This window comes from Lynx rufus, unplaced genomic scaffold (assembly GCF_022079265.1).
Source record: "Lynx rufus isolate CCGP_SWC_20201006 ecotype Redwood Valley unplaced genomic scaffold, mLynRuf1.p SCAF_3, whole genome shotgun sequence".
Taxonomy (NCBI): Eukaryota; Metazoa; Chordata; class Mammalia; order Carnivora; family Felidae; genus Lynx; species Lynx rufus.
In genome coordinates, this window is record NW_025814845.1 from 66,710,889 (window position 1) to 66,728,954 (window position 18,066).

The 18,066-nt window shown below is 37.0% G+C and overlaps 1 protein-coding gene across 6 annotated transcripts in view; it reads right to left on the reverse strand.

The window, feature by feature from the left end:
* Positions 1–18,066, reverse strand: part of WDFY3 (WD repeat and FYVE domain containing 3) — a 245,777-nt gene that overhangs the window by 185,782 nt on the left and 41,929 nt on the right. The window lies entirely within an intron of this gene.

The window sequence follows — 18,066 nt, forward strand, 5'->3', positions numbered from 1 at the left end:
AAACCACAAAATGAAAAACAAAAGGTAGTTTAGTTCAAAGCTGTTTAACATATTTCACTCTTGGAAAATACATAAGTCCTCCAGTTATAAAGATTTCAACAAATATATTCAAACAGCCTATGTGGTATTTACAGTCCTGGAGAGTCCCAGAACAAAAATAAAATTTGAAGTAAATTATAAAACTTATGGTAATTAGCTAACATTTTATTTTTATTTATTTATTTTTTTTTTAAATTTTTTTTTTCAACGTTTATCTATTTTTGGGACAGAGAGAGACAGAGCATGAACGGGGGAGGGGCAGAGAGAGAGGGAGACACAGAATCAGAAACAGGCTCCAGGCTCTGAGCCATCAGCCCAGAGCCCGACGCGGGGCTCGAACTCCCGGACCGCGAGATCGTGACCTGGCTGAAGTCGGACGCTTAACCGACTGCGCCACCCAGGCGCCCCAATTAGCTAACATTTTAGATTATGCTTATCTCTGCTCTTTTTCCTTAGCCCATATCTAGAGTTCAATAATCTGGACAGTCCTGGCGAGGATTTAGGAGATTCACATTTCCCTAACACTTCAAAAAGTTTCTTTAAGCAAAAGATCCCAGCTTTCCAAGGGATCCATGTCATTTTTTAAAAAGTCACGTAGTACTCTAAATTAGAGCCTCCAAGCACTTTCAGACCTTCTCCTTTGCTCTTCATTCTAACTTAAGCAAGTGGATGGAAGAGAGGATTAACTCCACCTTTAAGCAAGGCCCTGAGACAAGAGCAACTTGCTCAAAATCTCACAGTAATAAGGAACTGGATGAGAATCCATGCCTCCCACCTCCCGTTCAGTACCCTTCCGGCTTAGTCATATTCACATGCCTATTTTAAATTATTCAATTCTTGGAAACTGACACTTTAGCATGTTTGTTTATCACCAAGCAGCAGTTACAATGGGAAAGAAATCTTTGATTTTTCTTAAAAGTCTAAACTAACAAACTTTCATTAAAAAAAAAAAAACCCACACTATCACATAACGACCAACATTAACTAGATGCAATAATGCTATTGTACTGTCTCTATTTAAGATTTATCTGATACAAAAGGATATATATCAATCAGCTAAGTAGGTTTACTGGTATTTCTCACTGAGATAATTGCAGTAATGGAAAAAATTCAGATTCCTCTTTTTTTCTCCAAACTTACCAAGAAACACTTAAGCATATTAGATTGCTGGTTCATTGCTTTATTTCCACTCCAATATTCATATTTAAAGTAGTATTCAGACCAAGAACTATCATGTTTACAATACTCCTCAGCAGTGAAAGACTAAAAAGAATAAGCACTTTTCAGTCAAACCTGTACAAACATACCCGTATGAAATAGGTAACTTCAGGTGAACCCCCTTGAATCCTGGGTTTCTCTCATCTGTAAAATCTTTCCTCACAGCCTTTTGGTTATGCATACTAAAAGAACTTCATTTCTATTACGTGCCAAGCACATTAGTTACACTCAACAATTCTTTTTTCTTTCTTTATAGCTTAATCACGAAACATTTAATCCTTTTCATTTACATTTTTAGTTACTTCAGCAAGGAAGGAAAACAGTTTAAGCCGTTACAGTACTAGGTTTTAGAGATTTACACAATGATAAAACATTAACAAAATATTTATTCCTTTGTTAGATGCTCAATAAGAGGCTTATAAAGTAATATAGAAGAGATGCAAAATATAATAATAATAATAATAAAAATAATAATAATATACCACAGAATGATTATTCTGGAGGTAATGTTATTAGAGGTTTTCAAAATATTTATAAAGATTATTCTTTATAAGAACTGGTTTTCTAATACAAACCCTATTTTGTTTCACAAGGGAAAAGTGTTTGTACTGCCATCCTGCCAACAGGGGGTTATTTAAATAGCAATGAGATAATTACTGCAATGAGCCCAGACAGTATTTCTTATTCTAATCTCCTATGTTAATGCTTGAAAATTCCAGATACTTTAACCTTCTCCCCACACCCCACCCCCACCAAAAGTCTTTAAGAAGTCTGCCATTATTTAAATTATAGAAGGGTATAAAACAAAGAAATAGCCTACATTTAAAAAAATATATTTGTCAAGTAACTAGCTGCCTCTGAGCAGCTCAGCTAAAAGCTTAAAATAGCTTTTCTAAATAGCCCCTTAATTCCACAAGAGAAAAAACAAATATCTCACATTGCTAAGAGAAATCAAAGAATTACTAGCAATTTCTCAGCTTTTTATTCTTAAACTTTCTGTGGAAAAAAAAAACCTATTTTTTTTTTCTTCACTGTAAAGAGTACAAGCAAAACTTCTTACACTTTTGAAGAGTAAAGGACAAAACTTGGAGAGGTTCCCCATGAACTGGGTCTATAACCCAACAATCTAACATATATGTACACTGAAAAAGATCTATTAAAAAAAAAAAAAGAAAAAGAGAAAAAGACCTACAGATACAGTCCTAAATTAGAATTTAACTTTTCTGCCTGTTGAAGCATTTTTTGCCTTACAAGGACACTTGTTATCAGATTATAGCCTCATCTGTAAGATATTATAAGGTCAGCGACCTCACTTATATGACAAAATATAATTACTTAAGACCTATTCCCAATATCCCTTCATCCTTCCCAGCCCATCTGTATACTCATCATCCATACACATACTGGACAACTTCTCAAAGCATCTTTTTGCTGTGCTTAATTTTCTCTCTTCATAGGCAAAAGCATATTCCAAAGTCAAAAGCAACTCCCATCCATTTAAGAACATTTCACATATGATTTCCAAGTACAAGCAACCATTTTTGACATCTCCCTGACACCATTCTTGAACCCCTACTTCTAACAGGCTGCACTGCTGTTTTGAGAACTCCAAAGGCAAATTTACTCTAATAGTTAAATGGCAGTTGGAGTATTTGATATGATGAATCCAGTGTAATTAAATTATATTATGGAATAAATAAATAAAATAAATTTTATAGGCTTACCTGAAATCCCCAGCACTCTCTGAAAGTGTATTTTCATGCAAATTGCATTCTGAATTTTGTAAAACACCCACAAAAGTAGATAGCACGATGCTTCTGTAGTTGAAGGTTGCCTAATACCAACACATTTTTGCATTCTACATACCTCCACTTAATTCTAGTACAAGCCATTCAGCTCTGTCATCATTTACCAATATCCCCAGTGGATGGCACAGTGCACTGACCTCAGCAGTGAGATGCATATTAGCAGGTCCCAAACCTTCAGGGCCATAACCCTAAACCTACCACCACTAGGAATTTCTCTACTTCTCAAATTTCAAATTGTGAAATCTCACTCTAAGATCCTAATTTTCAAAACCTCTGCCTTTCTCACCCCCTAAACCTGTGGTCTTTACTGAAAATGATACACTGTCAGAAAGTCATTTACATAACAAAAGGAAGAGGAATGTCAGAGAAGGAATAAATAAAGGTAAAATAAAATTTTATTCTTTTTCTTAATTCAAGGATAATTAATATACAGTGTTACATTGGTTTCAAGTATACAATATAGTGATTCAACAATTCCATACATTGCTCACCAAGATTAGTGTACTGTTGGGGTACCTACATGGCTCAGTCAGTTAAGCATCCAACTCTTGATTTTGGCTCAGATCATGATCTCATGGTTTGTGAGCTTGAGCCCCATATTGGGCTCTGCATTGACAGTGTGGAGCCTGCTGAGGATTCTCTCTCCCCGCCCCTCCCCTGCTTGTTCGCACATGTACTCTCTCTCTCTTTCTCACAAAATGAATAAACTTAAAACACACATTAAAAAAAAAAAAAAAGATTAGTTGTACTCTTGATCCCCATCACCTATTTAAAGTTTTTTTTAATGTTTATTTTTTGCGAGGGAGAGAGAGACAGACAGCAAACGGGGGAGGGGCAGAGAGAGGGTAACAATTCGAAGCAGGCTCAAGGCTCTGAGCTGTCAGCACAGACCCCAATGTGGGGCTGGAACTCACGAACCTCGAGATCATTACCTGAGCCAAAGTCAGATGCTCAACCAACTGAGCCACCCAGGCACCCCAATCCCCCTCACTTATTTAACCCATCACCCCTACCTCACCTCCAGTAAACATCAGTTTGTTCTCTATAGTTATCAGTTGGTTTTTTTTTCTTTTTTCTTTGTTTTGCTTCTTAAATTCCACATTATGAGTGAAATCATATGGTATTTATCTTTCTCTGACTTATTTCATTTAGCATTATATCCTCTAGCTTCAACCATGTTGTTGCAAATGGCAACGTTTCACTCTTTTTAATGGTGGAGTAATATTCCATTGTATATATACACCACACCTCCTTTATCCATTCACTTATGGACAGACACCTGGGTTGCTTCCATATCCTGGCCATTGTAAATAATGCTGCAATAAACAAAGGGGTGCATATATCTTTTCAAATTAGTGTTTTCATTTTCTTTGGGTAAATACTTAACTAGTGAAATTACTGGATCATATGGCATTTCCAGTTTTAAGTTGTTTGAGGACCCTTCATACTGTTTTCCTTAGGGGCTGCGCCAGCTTGCATACAGTGTGCAAGGATTCCCTTTTCTCCACATCCTTGCCAGCACTTGTTATTTCTTGTGTTTTTGATTTTAGCCATTCTGACAGGTATGAGGTGATATCTCATTGTGCTTTTGATTGCATTTCTCTGATGATTAGTGATGTTGAGCATCTTTTCATTTGTCTGCTGGCCATATGTATGTCTTTGTGGAAACATGTCTACTCATGTGTCCTGACCATTTTTAATTGTATTATTTGTTTTTTTGGTGTGGAGTTGTGTTAGTTCTTTATTATGTTTTGGGTTTGTTTGTTTTTTTAAGCTTATTTATTTTGACAGAGAGTGCAAGTGGGGGAGGGACAGAGAGAGGCAGGGAGAGAGAGTCCCACACAGGCTCCATACTGTCAGTGTGGCGTCTGCTGTGGGGCTCAAACTCACGAAGCATGACATCATGACCTGAGTGGAAACCAAGAGTTGGACGCTTAACTGACTGAGCCACCCAGGCACCCCTATATATTTTGTATATTATTAACCCCTTACCAGATACAGAATTTGCAAATATCTTCTCCCATTCAGTTGGTTGTCTTTTTATTAAGTTGATTGTTTCTTTTGCTGTACAAAAACTTTTAATTTTGGTGTAATCTTTGATTATTCTTAATTGATCTAAGAATTGTTTTTAAAATAATAATAGTAATACTGTATTGTGAATTAATGAGATGAATGACAGCAATCTCATAAAGGGACAGGAGGGAGGAATTAGGAATAATGTAGTAAGATACCTTAATAATAGTGTTACTGTATTATACCTTAATAATAGTGTTACTTGTAGGCAGATAAAGATTAGTAAAAAATTCATACTCTAAGGCAACCACTAACTTTTTTAAAAATAAAAGTAATTGATATGCCGAGAGAAGATAAAATGAAATCACGTTAAAACCAGTTAAAACTAGAAACGGCAGAAAAGGATGGGGGAAACAAAGAACAAATGCAACAAAGAGGAAAATTAAAAATATGACAGATATTAATCCAACTAGATCAATAATCACTTTAGATCTGAATAGTCTAAATGCACCAATTAAAAGATAAGAGGCTATCACAGGGGATTAAAAAATACATCCCAACTACATGGTGTCTACAAGAAAGTCACTTTTTTGAAAAAATTTTTTTTAACGTTTACTTATTTTTGAGACAGAGAGAGACAGAGCATGAACTGGGGAGGGTCAGAGAGAGAGAGGGAGACACAGAATCTGAAACAAACTCCAGGCTCTGAGCAGTCAGCACAGAGCCCGACGCGGGTCTCGAACTCACGGACTGCGAGATCATGACCTGAGCCGAAGTCGGACGCCTAACCGACCGAGCCACCCAGGCGCCCCAAGAAAGTCACTTTAAATGTAAATAACAGTAAAGCCTTGGATTGCAAGTAAGTTGTTCTGTGAGCATCCCACAAGATGAGCCAACATTTCTAATAAATTTTAACTTGACAAATGAGCGATGTCTTGCAATACAAGTAGTCCAAAATGCCAAATGTCACACGATCACAACTGAGCCAATGGTTCTTCTCTCTTTCACTGTGGGATTGTGGGTGATATTCTCCCATGCTCAGATGCTTGGTATCAGGCCGTGGTGTCTGGCAGAAATCAGTGATTTTTCAGAACACTGGAAGGTGCCCACAACTGACACTGGTGTATTTTTTGTCACTTCAAAGCACCTATGGACACTCTTTTGCTTTTCCATACAAGAATAAGCTTAGGAATGCTTTGCTTCATTCTAGGTCAGGCTACCTGCAGGACACAGACCCTTTCCTCTGCTGCCTTATTGCCAGTTACACTAAATACAGTATATGACAAGAGTTTAATACTGTACTGTAGTCAATATCCGTTAGTGATAGTGAAAGTCATCTTACACAATGACCCTCCTTTCTGTTGTCTCCCTCACACCAGCCACCAAGATTTTCAAAGGTAAGTGCGGGTTGATTTTTTTATTTTTCCTTATATTTTGTATTATATTACAGTATTGTAATCATTTTTATATGAGTATTACAGGGTTGTGGAATGAATCATCTGAATCTCCATTATTTTGTAAGGGGAAATTCACTTTGATATACAAGTGCTTTGGATTACAAGCATATTTCTGGAATGAATTGTGCTCGCAAACCAAGGTCTTACTGTAATCAGACAAGTTAAAAGTAAAGAGATGGAGAAAGATACACAATGCTAACTTCAGAAGAAAGCTGAAGTAGCTATGTTAATTTTAGACAACAGTCTTTAGAACAAGGAAAAATATCAGAGATAAAGAGGGTCATGACAATACTGACAAAAGGGTCAATTCTCCAAGAAGGTAACAATCCTTAACATGTATGAGCCTAACCAAGAGTAGGGTCATGACAATACTGACAAAAGGGTCAATTCTCCAAGAAGGTAACAATCCTTTACATGTATGAGCCTAACCAAGAGTATCAACCAACGTAAGGCAAAAAACTGATAGAATCAGGGGTGCCTGGGTGGCTCAGTCAGTTGAGTGTCCGACTCTTGGTTTCAGCTCAGGTCATGATCTCATGGTTCGTGGGTTTGAGCCCTACATTGGGCTCTGCACTGACAGCATGGAGCCTGCTTTGAATTCTCTGTCTCCCTCTCTCTCTGCCCCTCCCCTGCTCATGCACTCTGGCTCTCTATCTCAAAAATAAACAAACATTTAAAACTGATAGAATCAAAGGGAGAAAGAGTCTTCAACAGCTCTCCTACAATAATTGACAGATCAGGGATCAGGTGTGCAGGAAATCAATAAAGACAGTTTACTGAACAGTACTATCAATCAATTGGATCCACAGTTGATATTTATAGAACACTCTATCCAACAAGAGAATACACATTCTTCTCAAACTCACATGGGACATACTTCAAGATAAATCACACATTGTGCCATAAATACACTTTAAAAATTTTAGAACAAAGTATGTTCTAAAATTACAATGGAATTAAACAGAAAATCAGTAACATAAGACAGCTAGAAAGGCCAAATATTTAAAATTAAATAATACCCCCTTATTTTATTTTAGAGAGAGAGAGAGCAAATGCAAGGAGGCGACAGCAAAGGAAGAAAGAGAATCTCAAGCAGGCTTGAAGCTCGGCACGGAGCCAAACACAGGGCTTGATCCTAGGACACTGGGATCATGACCTGAGCTGAAATCAAGAGTTGGACGCTCAGCCAACTGAGCCACCCAGGCGCCCCAAATAACACCCTTTTAAATAACACATGGAAGAAGTATCAAGAAAAATTTACAAACATTTTGAACAAAATGAAAATACAACTTGTCAAAATGTATAAAATACAGTGAAAGATGTTTTTTGAGGGACATTTGTAGCACTCAATACATAGATTACAAAAGAAAAAAGAGCTAAAATTCTACCTTAGGAAAGGAGAAAAAGAAGAACAATTTAAACTTCAAGAAATGGAAGGAAATAACAAATTAGGGCAAAAATCAATGAAACTAAAAACAGAAAAACAATATAAGGATAAAAAAGCTGTTTCTTTGAAATAATCTATAAAATTAGTCTAAATCTCATTAACATGTGACTGGTATTCTTGCCTAGAGCATACCTTCCTAAAGCTCCTAAATTATCTCCTGAAAAACAAAGGAGATATCACATCAATTCTGATTTAAAACCTCTGTTGATTTCCTTACTGCCTAAGAATAAATTGAAATACCTTAATCTAAGTCCTTAGACACGCTGGTCTCATGAATACTTCCAGCCTCCTCTCTTACTAAGCTAATTCTCTTGCTGTTAATTCTGCCACACTGAAAGTATCTCCCAGCCTGGTCGGGTTTTTAGTCCTCTGTGTGTTTGTGTGTTACCTGCCAAGGATGTCCCTCCTCCACTTTTCCTAGCAGCCTTAAAACAGCTCTGAGGTCACTTTTCAGAGAAGTTCTTTCTCAACTCTCTAGCCAGAGTGTGTTATGCTACATTTTATCCTACCATGGTACTTTAATGATAGTCTATTGTAGAATATTCATCATTAAAAAGTATAGCATAGTGGTTACACAAATTTTGCAATTAATTGCCTGGGTTCAAATCCTAGCTGCAGGAGCTGTGTAACTTGACTAGGTTGGTTGCTATCTTTGTGCATCAGATTCCTCACGTGTAAAAAGACAGTAACTATCAGAACCCACCTCGCAGTGTTTTTGTAAGGTACTTCACCAAATGAGTTACCACAACAAAAGCACTAAAATTAATACCTAGCGCAAGAGCTCAGTGACAGCCATCAAGACTCTTTCTACTGCAATATACATATACCAATATTACTATTTACTCCCATTAGTCTGTAATTTCCTCATGGTGGGAACCAAATTTCAGTTAACTTTGTTTTGAGTTCACAGTAGATAATGGGTGATTGAATATTAAGATTAATATTAAGATTAATATGACATATGGTCATACACCTGGTATGTGAGAATATCAGATTTTATGTCCAGATATTCTGAATGTGCTAGTTTTACTATTCCTCACACAGAAGAAAACATATTACACATAAAATTCTTAAGAACTTATAGTGTATGTATCCTAGTTCTCTTCCTATAGAAAATCTTCACCATTCTTAAACATCTCCGGGGGGTGGGGGGGAATCACATCAACAACCACTTACCTTTCAAGTTACCAACTTCCTCAAAGATCATTTCTCCTTACTTACCAATTTCTTTCACTAACCTACAAATTCCCTCAAAGCCATCTGCGCTTCTCAAATCCTTAACACCTAGCCAAGGATTTAATACACAGTAGAAATGAATCAATGAACAAACGATTCCCACAGCTTTTAGGAAAGTATGAATTTCAAGGCTTTTCATTATGTGCCCCCCGCCTAGATCTAATAACCCTATTCACCTCCTACCCTTCCACTTTACTGCTACTATACCTTACCTTAAGCAGGTCTCCCTGCTGTGCCTTCACACTTCTATGCCTGCCCACACTCTGAACCGTGGGGGGGGGGGGGGGGGCACTCCAGGCCTCTAATTTACCTATTAATCACACTTTAGATCCCAGTTCAACTGTCTCTCTTCTAGAAAGCATTACCCAATCTCCCAATTTGATAGAGATGCTCTCTTCTTTGTCACCATACAATCCTGTGTATATCTTCATCACAGCATTTTTCACACTGTTACGTAACTGTTAATTTGGTTTTTTTCCAACACTGGACAAATACAAGATTATGGAAGGCAAAGACCATGTCCTATTCAACTTTCTCCCACATGGGCGCTTGGTGGCTCAGTCAGTTAAGCGTCTGACTCTTGATTTCGGCCCAGGTCATGATCTCATGTTTCATGAGATCGAGCTCTGTGTTTGGTTGTGCAATTAACAGTATGGAACCTGCTTGAGATTCTCTCTCTCTCTCTCTCTCTCTCTCTCTCTCTCTCTCTCTGTCCCTCCCCTCCTCCCCATATGCCTGTGTTCTCTCTCTCAAAATAAATAAATAACCATTAAAAAAAAAAAAAAAAGAAACTTTCTTCCCCCAACATTTAATCCTTGGCAAATAAGAGACAGGTAACAAATGATTGATAACTAATAAAACTTTCTCCCCCAACATTTAACACCTGGCAAATAAGAGACAGGCGACAAATGACTGATAACTAGTAAAAAGTGATCAATGAAAGTTTACAAGTTGAATGAACTGGAGGCAGCTCAAGCCAAAGGTAAGTTAAAGTGATTTAAAATAGGCCACAGAGGGAGAAATTTTTCTCTAAATTCCTTATCTGTTTATTTTAAAACAAGAAGGTTTATTAGAAGACAACTTCGTTCTTTATGGTTTCTTTAAATTCAATTTTATTACTTAAAAAAGTAAACCATTACCATATGACCATTTTTGCTCAGAGGTGTTGGGTACCTGAAGTGTATTTTTTTAAGTAGTTAGGGGAATCTGATACAAATTCAGAAGGTAAGAACTGAATGGGAAGGCAGGGGCAGAAGGGACCAAAATCAGCACTAATAGAGTTGGTTGGTAAGCAGATGATGACAGAATGCAAGGCAGGAAGCCAGAATCCTCCACAGGGAATAGACACATCAACAACAATCCTGAGGATGAGAAACATGCAGGAGAGGAAGTCAGCTTACCACTATCAACAACAAGTCATTCCTGCGTGAGCGGGAGTAGACGCTGTGACCTGAAAGCAGGGAAAAGGAAATGACAAACACAAAAGATGGTGCAGAATTGTATTAGTAAAATCGTACAAATGAAATAATAATGATATCGATGAAAATAAGAATGGGAAAGTAAGTGTCGGCTTCTTCGCAGACTGATTATACAATGATGAAGGCTTTAATTGTGAATTATACTTTGATTTCTCTCAAAGTATCAGAGTTCACACATTCAGGTAAATTTTGCTCTATCCCTCAGTTATCTTTGAAGGCTATGTACACATAATGCAGCTGACATGGTTCAAAACAGTTTTTAAAATCCCTCTTGAAAGTTGCTTCCAGAACATTCTATAAGCCAAATCTAAAAATCCATGTCATCATGTGTCACCAGAAATGGAATTACCCAGCTTGCTCATTTGCCTTAGTTTCTAAACTTCCTCCAAATAACTTTTGCCTATTACTAAATATCAAATCCTTCCCAAAGATTGAAAATGCACCACTAATAATCAAAAGAATGCACTGCAGACTCTGCAGCTGATTATAAGGAAAATATTCTAAATAGATTCTGAGCAATGGCAAGTGTCTGTCCACGACATGCAAGGCCCTGTGAGAGTACCAATCCTCCATGGTGGGGCTCTATTTATTTTTCTAAAATTCCTAACAGATCAGTACAACTTCCCTGAAAAGTGACATGACTGCTTGCAGTGGAATACATACAGTCAAAACCCTTTGCAAGGCAAAAAATGTTTCTCAAATTCTGTTGTATATCTAATTTTGCAGCTTTGTCTTCTGCAATATCCCTCCCCTCATTTTATGCTCATTGAATGTCACCTACCCGCTATTCCTGGAACATTAGAATTTCAAATCCTTCATGCTTTCCCCTACCTGGTCTTTCCTCTGCCTGAAATGGCCTCCTCAGGCATTTCTGCCCAGGAACCTCTGATGGATAGTTCATGATCTTACTTATTGTAGTAACATGATCACGGATTCAAATAAATATTCATCATGGCATTCCCTATCTCACCCAGGTCTCTTTCTGTTCCAGCTACCTACCTCTGCTTTCAACAGCTTATATTCACCATGTCCTTGCCACTAAAGCTATTAAGAAAGTAATCTGAAAAACAAAACTTTTAAAACATTTGTAAGAAAATGTTAGAAAACATCTTTATAACCTCAGGGTAAAGAAGGATGTCTTAAAAAGAAAAAACTACACACAAAATTAATCTTATCAAATTAAAACTTAATAACTTCTGTATATGAAAAAATCAACAGAAAGAAAGTAAACACTAGCCACAGATTAGGAATGAAATATCTGTAATACCAAAATGAACAAAAAAGCAGGTGAACTAAAATACATACAGGCTACAAATCACTGAGAAAAGCAAACCATGCAATAAAAAAATAAATGGACAAAAGACAAATTCATCCAAGAAAATGAATGGCCACAAATCTAAGAAAGGCTGCACAACCTCATCGGTAATAAAGGAAATGAAAATTTATAATTTTCTGATGGATTCTTGAGCTCTGGTAAGAATGTTTGTTCATTTACCCTATGTGTAGGTCTATGGCACTATCATCCACCCATCCCAAATCCACAATATTCATTCTTAACACCTAGAAAAACACGCACTGGTGGATCCACATGAAGCTTCTCCACCAGGGTTGAGCCTGCAGCCAACAGCCAACAACACAATGTGATCCCACCTGGGGCTATTTGTCAACCTACCACAGGTAGAGTAAAAACATATTAGGATTCATGGAGGGTATTTCCGGGGAACAGGCAGCTCCACTACCATTTTTATAAATTGAACTTGGTTTGAGATCAGTGACCTACATATTTTTAAAAAAATAAAACTTAGGAATTTTTAAAAATAGATACATTTTTCTGCTCCATTTTTTAGTGTTCACTACATACTTGACATACTGAAGATGAATTAATAAATGTATTATGGATGGCTGCACGGATAGTTACGTGGGTAGAGTGAGGCAGGAAATCTTCCTGCTGACACTTTCCTTATTAACTTTTCCATACATTCCTCGATCCAAATTATTTTAAATATTCTTTATTCACTTAATAGAGATATATGAATGAAACACTTATAAAATTTATAAAATCCTTAAAGAAACCTACTGTATAAAAGGCGGGTCCTGATATGAAATCTTACAAACAAAAAAATTACTTGTTACTGGATATAAGCTTTTGCTAACCAGGGTATTATTGTTTCCTTTCTAATTTTTTGCATTAGACATTCTTCTACAAATGAAATATAAAAACGTATTGACATTCTCCTGAGTGGTACATTCTCACTAACGGGGTTAAGGGAAGGGAATTAAGGAGTGAAGGGTGGAAGGAGAAAAGAAAAGAGTAAGAAAACTGTTAGGATGTCCTTGAACCACAGTAGAGGGGACGGCCACCTTGCCAGCGCAACCCAACGAAAAGCCCCTAGTAGCTGCCAGAACGAATTGGAGGTCAACCAATCACCGAGCGCCAGCACGACCTGACGCGGAAAAAGGCCCCGGAACCGCTGCAGCTTAAAAACCCCACCCCACCACACCTGGGTGCGACTTCCCTGACTCCTCTCTCTCTCTCTCTCTCCCTGAGTCAGGGAACCTCACCCGAGACCTTAGTTCCCAAATAAAGCCTTTGACTGCTAAAATTTTTTACCTTCTGACTCCTATCTTTACCCTGACTTACGCCTGCCCCTAACAAAAACTATATTTCTCTATTCTTCCAATACCAACCAACACACAAGAATGATTGCCACAAATAGCCATGTCCTAATTACATCATTTCACTGTTGATCACATGTAGCCTATTTTAAAAAATACCTTTGGGGAAGAGTAAGAGAAGAAATGCTATTCTTAACAGTTAGCTATCTAATACATTTTATAAATCCATCCAAAATATTGACAATATTTTGAATAAACTGCCCTTTATTCTGGGGAAATAAGTTAGTAAAGTGAATAATTTTGAACAGTACAACTCAGTTTACCATATTTTTCCTATATTAGTTTCATCCTCCTCTTAGAGGGAATGCCATGTAATGATATATATAAAACTATATAAAATACTACTTTAAACAAATTGGCCCTGACCCCCTGATGATGTACAGATGACTGCTCCCTAGGTCTGTTGATTTTTTTCAAACATGCTATAATAAAGCCTAACTCTCACTGTTTTGGGGAAACAAATCTAAAAAAAAGCACTGACTTTTCTTTCAGACCAGAGGATCAAGCATACCCAGCTGTTATCCTCATTCTGCTCATCTCTTTACATGTTTTACAGTTAACAGCTCAACTAGAGCTGGGGAACAAAAGTATAAGCTATACAACTGAAATCTCCCAGTTCAGATATTTAATAGCAGGCTTAGAGCATTTGGAGATGAACATTAAATATAAAAACTATTTTATTTCAAATGTCTAGGCTTTTGAATCTAACTGCTTAAACAGAAAATACAACCTGTAAGAAAAAGAATTTTCTATAAATGAAGGGTATAAAGTTTCATTTTGTTACTTAACTTCCCCCTACGAAGTATAGGAAACATTCTAAAAATCACAATTTGTATTGGGCAAGATGTTCTAGGCAGGGAAGTGCAGCACCCAGACTTGGGATTCAAGAAAATACAGATTACTTTTCAGCTTTATTTTTTTTCTGAAATTATATAAAAGAAAGTTATTCTACAGTCATCCCAAGACACTTTTGTTGACTTTGCTAAAAAACCAAAATTTAGGACTTCAAAAAAATGGGGGAGAAAAGAGACCCATTAAGTAATTACACTTAATTATATTTAAAGAGGGGCGCCTGGGTGGCGCAGTCGGTTAAGCGTCCGACTTCAGCCAGGTCACGATCTCGCGGTCCGTGAGTTCGAGCCCCGCGTCAGGCTCTGGGCTGATGGCTTGGAGCCTGGAGCCTGTTTCCGATTCTGTGTCTCCCTCTCTCTCTGCCCCTCCCCCGTTCATGCTCTGTCTCTCTCTGTCCCAAAAATAAATAAAAAACGAAAAAAAAATTATATTTAAAGAAATGGATTTGGAATTCCTTTTTATTTTTTTTAAGTTTATTTATTTTTGAGAGAGAGAGGCGAGAGAGAAGGGCAGGCAGAGAAAAAGGAGAGAGAATCCCAAGCAGGTTCTGCACTGGCAGCGCAGAGCCCCACACAAGGTTCGAATCCACGAACTGAGAGATCATGACCAGAGCTGAAATCAAGAGTCAGACACTTAACCGACTGAGCCACCCAGGCACTCCTGGATTTGGAATTCTAATATAATTACATTTAAAGAAACTGATCAAGAATTTCCAATACAAATGTTTCATGGATCATGTTTCTACTTAACGTGTTAAACATAATATAAATGTCATTAAGAGGTAACAATGAAACTTGTCAAAACTTAATGAAACTTGGGTATTATTTTATATTTATTTTCTATTTTTAAAAAGCTATTTTTAATTTTTTTTAATGTGTATTTATTTTTGAAGGAGAGAGAGACAGAACATGCAGGGGAGGGATAGAGAGAGGGAGACACAGGATCCAAAGTGTGCTACAGGGTCTGCGCTGTCAGCACAGAGCCTGATGTGGGGTTCAAACCCCCAAACCGTGAGATCATGAACTGAGCTGAAGTCGGACGCTTAACTAAGCCACCAAGGCGCCCCTATTTTTTTTTTTTTTTTTTTTAGTTTACTTATTTTGAGAGAGATAGAGACAGCACGAGTAGGGGAGGAAAGAGAGAATCCCAAGTAGGATCCACACGGCCAGTGCAGAGACCAATGTGTTGATCATGATCTGAGTCAATACCAAGTGTGGCACTTAACCAACTGAGTCACTGAAATGCCCCTATTTTCTGTTTTTTTAAAGTAGGCTCCATACCTAACACGGAGCTTGAACTCACAACCCTGGGATCAAGAGTTGGATGCTCTACTGACTGAGCCAGCCAGGCGCCCCAAATTATGTAATTATAAATTTTGAAAATAAACCTCTGCCAATCATGGTAATAAAATCAGTGGCCGGCTAAGAATAAACAAACTGAAATGTATGACAGAGCTCAGAAGCAGACACATGCTTGTATTAGGAACCTAGTGTATGATGAAGGTCAGAAGAAAGGATGACAAACTGACTTCTACCTAAAGCTATATACAAAGGTGGATTCAAGGCAGATTAAAGACAGAATAATGAGAGGTAAAACTATAAAGAGAAGAAAACAAATGAGGATATCTTTATGAATTGGATAAGAATTTCTTAAGCATAAATTCAAAACTACATTGCATATGCAAAAATAAAATGTCATCATATGAAAGATTAAATATTTTGGCTCAGCAAAGAAGATGATGAACCAAGCAAAAAAGCGAGATAATTAATGGAAGAAGATACTTGAAATGTCTAAAACCACAGGGATTGTAATTTAGAATTAAAAAAAAAAAAAAAGAAAAATATAGCAATCCCAATTAAAAAAAGATACGAACAAGCAACCTGGAAGGCCAAATGTAAAGAAATGTTTTAATTTACTTAATAATCAAAGAAATGAAGACCAAATAAGGAAATGTCACTTTATACCTCTTAGCTTAGTTATAAGCAGCAAGTTAGGAAATGCCCTGTGTTCCTGGACATGTGAGTAAGACACATATACATGACTTCAGGAAAAACAGACTGGTAGAGGACCTAAAGGCAGTGTATGGGTTTTTTTTTTTTTTCATTTTTTAAAAATTCAGGTATAATTGACATATAATGTTACATTAGTTTCAGGTGTACAATATAATGATGCAACAATTCCATACATTACTCAGTTCTCATCACCATAAGTGTACTCTTGATCCCTTTCACCTACTTCACCAACCCCACCCCCTCCTCTTCTGGTAACTACCTGTTTGCTCTCTACATTTAACAGTCTGCTTTTCTGTCACTTTTCTTTGTTTGTTTGTTTTGTTTCTTAAATTCCACATATGACTGAAATCACATGGTATTTCACTTAGCATGATACCTTCTAGATCCATCCATGTTGTTGCAATGGCAAGATTTCATTTATACCACCTTCCTTATCCATTCGTCCATCGATGGACACTTGGATTGCTTCCATATCTTGACTATTGTAAATAATGATGCAGTAAACGCAGGGGTTCACATCTTTTCAAATCAGTGTTTTCATTTTCTTTGGGTAAATACCCAGTAGTAAAATTCCTGGATTGTGTATTTCAATTTTTAAATTTTTTGATCAACCTCCATACTGTTTTCCACAGTGGCTGCACCAGCTTGCATTCCCACCAAGAGTGGACAAGGGTTCCCTTTACTCCACATCTTTACCAACACTTGTTTCTTGTGTTTTTGATTTTAACCATTCTGACAGGTGTGAGATGATATCTCATTGTGGTTTTGATTTGCATTTCTCTGATGGTTAGTGTTGTTGAGCATCTTTTCATGTGTCTGCTAGCCATCTGTGGGTCTTTGGAAAAATATCTACTCATGCCCTCTGCCATTTTTAATCGTGTATGTATACACATACACATACATGTGTATATGCATATATATCTAGTATATGTGTATATACATACACATATATATGTATACACACATATTTGGTGTTTAGTTGCATAAGTTCTTTACATTTTTTGGATATTAACCTCTTATCAGATATATCATCTACAAATATCTTTTCCCATTCAGCAGATTGTCTTTTTGTTTTGTTGATGGTTTCCTTCGCTATACAAGAAGATTTTTATTTTAGTGTAATCGCAGTAGTTTAATTTTACTTTTTGTTCCTTTTCCAGAGGAGACATATCTAGAAAAATATTTCTACAGCAGATGTCAAAAGAAATTATTGCCTCTGTTTCCTTTCAGGAATTTTATGGTTGCAGATCTTACATTTGTCTTTAACTCATTTTGAATTTATTTTTGTGTATGGTGTTAGCAACTGGTTCAGTTTCATTCTTTTGCATGTGCCTGTCCAGTTTTCCCAACACCATTTGTTGAAGAGAGAGCCTTTTCTCCATGGTATATATTCTTGCCTCCTCTGTCATATTGACCATATAATCATGGGTTTATCCGGACTCTCTAGTCTGTTCCACTGATGTATGTGTCTAGTTTTTTACCAGTACTATACCGTGTTGCTTACTACAGCTTTGTAGTATATCTTGAAGTCTGGGATTGTGATACCTTTAGATTTGTTCTTTTTGAAGATTATTTTGGCTGGTATTTTATAATACTTCTGTATTTAGTTAAACTAAGACCAAAAAAAATTGCTGTTTTATATAAGAACTATACATTTACATTAAGATAACTAAAATCTGGGGCGCCTGGGTGGCTCAGTCAGTTGAGCATCTGACTCTTGATTTCAGCTCAGGTCAAGATCCCAGGGTTGTGGGATCAAGCCCCACACTGGGCTGGGCAATGAGCATGGAACCTGCTAGAGATTCTTCCTCTCCCTCTGCCCTTTTTCCC